At 44.4% G+C, this 6,000-nt stretch overlaps 1 pseudogene; it reads left to right on the top strand.

Annotated features, from left to right (window-relative positions):
• The first annotated feature begins 4,044 nt into the window (after positions 1-4,044).
• On the top strand, positions 4,045-4,624 carry LOC101588560 (annotated as a pseudogene).
• Positions 4,625-6,000: the final 1,376 nt, after the last annotated feature.

The following is a 6,000-nucleotide window of genomic DNA, read 5'->3' as shown; positions in this document are numbered from 1 at the left end:
GCAATGGAGGCACTTCCTGGAGGAAGGGACCAGGCAGTGTGTGCACAGGAGCCCTGGGAGAAGCCCATGTACAGTACCCACCATCCAGGCTTTGCCATCCAGCAGAGCACTGCCCTGCACCCATGGGGTTCTCAGGCCTTGGTTCCAGAGGACAGTATTTAGGGAGGGGACAGTATATGGGCACAGTGTGAGGGATAGACAGTGCATGGAGTGGACAGTGTGCAGGGTGAACTTCATGGAGCACGTGTGAAAATAGATGGCGCACAGAATGGACAGAAGACAGAGTGGACAGTGTGCAAGGAGTGGACAGTGCACAGAGTGGAAGGTGCATGGAGTGGGCAGTGCACAAGTTGTTCACAGCAGAAGCATCTGACAGTACCTCTATGCTGGCCCAATCAATGTCAGCAACTGCAGCCATGGACATCCGGGTCTTAACCTGTGGGTGCCAGGAGTCAACTCTATAGTAGACAGTCTTCTACAGACAGGTGAGCAGGGATGGTCTCGGGGTGAGTACAGGGCATTAGCGTGCACTTTATTTTCTTTATTATGACATTTCAGCGTCCAAAGGAATGCAAGCAGGAGCTTACATCCCCCACATGCGCAGTTGAGCACTGCTCCAGCTCCCGAGAATCTGACCCTGCTGACCTTACAAGAGGTGACAACAGGCAACAAGAGGTGACAGGAGGCGACAGGAAGTGACAGGAAGCAACAGGAGGCAATAGAAGGCGACAGGAAGCAACAGGAGGTCAAAGTAGGCAACAAGAGGCAACAGCAGGCAGCAGCAGGAGACAGAAGCGACTGGAGGTGACAGGAGGCCACAGCAGGTGACAGGAGGCTGTGTGCACAGAGGGAGGGTGCTGTACTGCTCCTAACAGGCACAGACCAAAGTCCACCATGTGCTTGGCCATCATAGGATGAAACTGTCACTTTGACTCTATATTCTTTGTTCCCACAGCCCCAATCACTAGTTCAATCTTGAGAAGGAAAAAGATCAGACAAATTCTGATGGAACAAGATACTACAAAATACCTCCTGGGATTGTCAAGGTCATCAGAAACGAGGACTGTCAGACTGGCAGCAAGAGGGACCTACAGAGACACACAGTCACCCATGATGTGGCACCCAGTGGGGTCCCTCTCTGAGGAACTCACTGGATGAAAATGGGAAAGCTGAACAAACTGCACGGTGTGTTCATTGTAATATATCAGTGCTGATTTATTCGTTGTAAAAAAAATATGCCAAACTAACGTAAGCAGTTAATGGTAAGGGAAACTGCAGAGTCTCTGAGAATCCTGTACTGTAACCTTTTCTATAAATCTAAAACTCTTTAAAATAACGCAGTATTTAAATGTTAATTTAAAAATGTTAATTTTTTCAAAAATGAAGCCAAGAGACACAGCCAGGTTGGTCTATGGGCTTGACCTCAAGTAGAACTTCAGGTAGGCGCAGTAAAGGAACCTAAGCACACTGGGAAGTGTGTTTCCAGCCAGAGGAGGAGTGTAGGACCAGAACTCTGAAGCCCCGAGCATGGGCAGCCAGAGAAGGAGGCGGTACACTTAGCAACCCGGAGGCGCAGATGGTGCAAGCTCTCAACGCCATGGCCATCGATCAGAAGGATCCACAGCTGGACTTGTTTTAAGTGATTTTGTTTAATGTCAAATGGAGCTTGGGGAAGCCACATTGAGTTACGGGTATAACAACCAGGAGGAGAAGCAGAGTAGAAGGAGGTGATAGCCAACGGAGATTTCAACACACTTGGGACTTACATTTAAAATACTAATATGGTTTGCAAGACGTTTTCAGCAGGCGAATGGAAGAAGAAGCTGCATTGTCTGCACACCGTGGAGCACTGCTGTGCTGTGAAGAGGGATGAATGGGAGTAATGTGGAGGCAAGTGGGTGCGTCTCGAGACCATAATGTGAGGGAGCTAAGGCAGGCACGCAAGCTTGAATGTCACATGGATTCCCTTCTATGAGAAAGACCAAATATAGCTAAGCAGCAAACTAAAGGTTAGATAGTAGGAAATGGAGACAGAGCTTCCTCAAAGATAAAGGAGGGGAGGGATGGGGTGGAAAAATGAATTAAAACATGTTATGCATGTCCGCATGTGAAGCCAGCAAGGCCTGTGAACATCATGCAATGCCAGCATGCTCTGATAAAAATGAAACGCTGATACTGTAAAGAAGATGGCCACCGGGAACATGGTAATGGAAAGTGAGAAACTGTAAAACTTCATGGGGATTTTTAAACTCAAATTACCCTTTTTTCCTTCCTGGAAGTTCAAAAGATAATCAATTTTCTCTGAAAATAAGGCAACTGTCTTGATGTATGGAGTTTCAGTCCTACTCAAGGTCATGGGTTTCCATCTGTTTTGTTTTATTTTGTTTATAGTACCAGGGACTGAATCCGGGGCCTTCACATTGAGCTATGTCCCCCACCCTTTTCTATTTTGATATTTTGCAATAGTATCAATGTCCTCCCAGAGCCTCCTGTACTTGTAGGTGGGGTTTTCCAGAGGAGCCAAATCTAAGGGGTGTGATTCTGGGATTAAAGGTGCAATTACTAAATTAGTCCCCTGGTTGGTTTGGCATAGCTCTGGTGTGGGTTCTGGGAAGGCCCACTGGGCTGTGGGTGGCATCAACCAAAGAGCAGGTGGCCTGGAAGGTTGAAAGAAGCGACTTCTGCCTCACTGTGGCTGCTGCTTCTGCTGCTTCACTGCTCACTGCTTTGTTGTCCTCTTCCTGCCATGGCTGTCCCTCCTCCACCATTTCCCTGTCACCTTGCCTACCACCTATGGACTGAAACCTGTACACATTGTGAAATACAAAAACTTTTCCTCCTTTAACATTGGGTGTTAGATAATTTTTCTCAGGAACAAAAAAAAATAACTAGCATAGTTGCAAAGTCACTAAAGTGCCTAGGGTGGCACTTGAGATCCCCCTGCCTCAGCCTTCCAGAGATATTACAGGCGTTCACCCCAGCCTCGGCCAGTGCCTAACTTTTCGGCTTGCCTGGACACATTAAAGAAGAAGAAATGTCTTAGGCCACAAATAAAATATATAATATAGTTAATGTATATAAGTAATACCACTTCCTTTATTTATTTATTTTTTTTATTTTTATTTTTTTTATTGACATCAGTTATTTTTATTTTAAAGAAAGAAAAAAAATAAAAACAGTGGTACAAAATCTCAAAACAAAAAAAAAAATCTCAAAACAAGATTTTAGGAGAGTAACAATGGTTAGTACATGGTGTATTGTTATTGACAAAGTAGTTTCTCATATTACAAGATATAGGTAAGAAATAATAAGCAAATAACATAGGTACAAACCTCTTTTTTTTTAAGTCAAAAGAAAATGGAAATATACTTTTTAAAGTTTCTAATACTAGGAGAAGATATCATACAATGTCTTTTAAATAAATTTTAAGTCAAAGATTTAAATCTTAGAACAAAAATTAAGATTAAGCAATATTCAGAAAATTAAATGTTTCAAAACAATTGAACTAAGAAAAAGTTTTCATGATAGCAAAGAAGTACTAAGAGTAAAACATAAGATAAATACTGGAATGGCAAATAAATGACCAGCACTTCTAACAGTTTGAGGATAGGATATCACACTAAGTTCTAGTGTGTTGTGGACATACATAATGACCGTGACAGTTACTGGTGGCTAGGCGTCACTTGTGGAACTGAGCTACAGCTATTTCTTTGAAATCTACCCTGTAGGCTCAAGTGGAATCATGACCCATAGGGTGGAAGAGAAGTCCTTTTGTAGAGTGTGCTAATGGAAATATTCTGCTGCTGAATACAAAAGAATAACTGAAAGACTACTACTGTATACCTCTTATTCTCCTCTGTTTGTTTGCCCTATTTGGTGGCTTCTTTCCATTCTCATTCATGGGCCTGTGATCAATTTGCCCCCTCTCTAGAACCTCATTTAGTAGTCTGTGTAGGCTTGGCTTTGTCATCATGAAATTCTTTAGTTGTTCTTTGTCATGAAAATATTTCACTTCTCCATTATATTTGAAAGATAGGGGTGCCGGCGGCTGCAGCCGGAGTTTAAAGCCCGGGCAGCTGGAGTGGTAAGAGGGGTTCGGGGTCCGGAGAAGGAAAGAAAAGGAGCGGGGCTCGGCGAGCAGGACGCGGAGGACCATGGCCAACAGCGAACGGACCTTCATTGCCATCAAGCCTGATGGCGTCCAGTGGGGCCTCGTAGGAGACATCATCAAGCGCTTTGAGCAGAAGGGGTTCCGCCTTGTTGCTTTGAAACTTATGCAGGCCTCAGAGGACCTGCTCAAGGAGCACTATAGCGACCTGAAGGAGCGCCCCTTCTTTCCCGGCCTGGTGCAGTACATGCACTCGGGGCCCGTGGTCGCCATGGTCTGGGAGGGGCTGAACGTGGTGAAGACGGGCCGCATGATGCTGGGTGAGACCAACCCCGCTGACTCCAAGCCAGGCACCATCCGCGGGGACTTCTGCATCCAAGTGGGCAGGAACATCATCCACGGCAGTGACTCGGTGGAGAGCGCCGAGAAGGAGATCGCGCTGTGGTTCACGCGGGAGGAGCTCGTGGACTACAAGAGCTGCGCCCAGGACTGGATCTACGAGTGACCAAGAGATCAGCAGCGGGACCAGACTGCAGCAGAGCCATGTGGCGCAGAACATCCCTGTCACCTGGAAGACAACTTGAGCTGTGCCCGCCAGTCCCTCCTGCGTTATGTCCTGCAGCTGCCACCCCACCACAGGCTTAGCTGAGTGGGTCACAAAGCCTTGTCTCTCTTTTCCCCACCCCTGCGTTCATCCCTCCTGACACTGAGCGTAACAGACATCTATGGGGCCTGCCAGATTGTCAGCACTCTGCCCAGCGTAGAGGAGTCATCAGAAATGAAAGCTATCCACCCTTAAAAAAAAAAAAAAAGAAAGAAAGAAAGAAAGAAAGATAGTTCTGCAGGATAGATCAGTCTGGGTTGGAATTTGTTTTCTTGCAAGACTTGCAGTACTTTGCTCCATGCTCTTCTTGACTTGATGGTTTGTGAAGAAAAATCAGCCGTTATTCTGATGGGTTTTCCTTTAAAAGTGATCTGTTTCTTTTCTTTAGCGGCTTTTAGTAGACTGTTCCTATGCTGAATTTCTGAAATCTTGATTATTATGTGTCTGGATGTGGTTTTCATTGGATTGATACTATTTGGAGTTCTATATGCTTCGGTTACAGGAATGTCAGATTGTTGCCCCATAATTGGGAAGTTTTCTATTATTACTTCTGCCCATATCTTTTTATATCATTTGTATTGACTCCTTCCTTCTCATTGATACCTATTAGTCTCACATTGTTCATCTTTGCATCGTCTTGCAGGTATTGAATTATTTTTTCCTGCATCCTAGTTGTTTTAAAGAGATCTTTTTTACTTTTTCACTAGCTGCAATGGTGTCTTTCAGGTCAGAAAGTCTATTTTCACTTTCACGCAAATGGTTTTGCCAGCTTGTGATTGAGGTTTTAATTTCCTGTATATCACTTTGAACCTGTTTCATAGATTCTATTTCTTTCCTAAATTGTTTATTCAGGGGTTCCATCATTTTTATATTCTCCTCTATTTTTTGTCAGTGTATTCTTTAGAAGCACTTAGTACTTCTTTGATTATAGTTACCACTACATTTTTTAGTTCCGAAATTATTTCTTGTATATCTTTCTGCAGTTGATTCTTTACTGTCAACGCTATTATTTCAGAAATATCAGGTGTGTGATTTCCAGTTTCCTCAGTGCTAGTGTCTTCTGCATTTGTACTGGGTGGACTCGGGGCCTGAGACTGTATTTTGTTCCTTCTCTTTGTCATTTTGTATACCTGTCTTCTGACCTTTGATGTAGAGCTTAGATAGAGTTATTACCTTAGCACCAGGTCCAGATCTATGAAGTTCGAATTCCTCCAGGTGGGTGTTGTTTGGATCTGGCTGCTGTGTTCCACTTCTTTCTGCTGCAGCCTTAGAGTTGAACCCTTGTGTC

Source organism: Octodon degus, unplaced genomic scaffold (assembly GCF_000260255.1).
Source record: "Octodon degus isolate 3935 unplaced genomic scaffold, OctDeg1.0 scaffold00151, whole genome shotgun sequence".
NCBI classification, from domain to species: domain Eukaryota; kingdom Metazoa; phylum Chordata; class Mammalia; order Rodentia; family Octodontidae; genus Octodon; species Octodon degus.
Note: the sequence above shows the minus strand (reverse complement) of the source record. Positions and strands in the feature narration are given on the sequence as shown.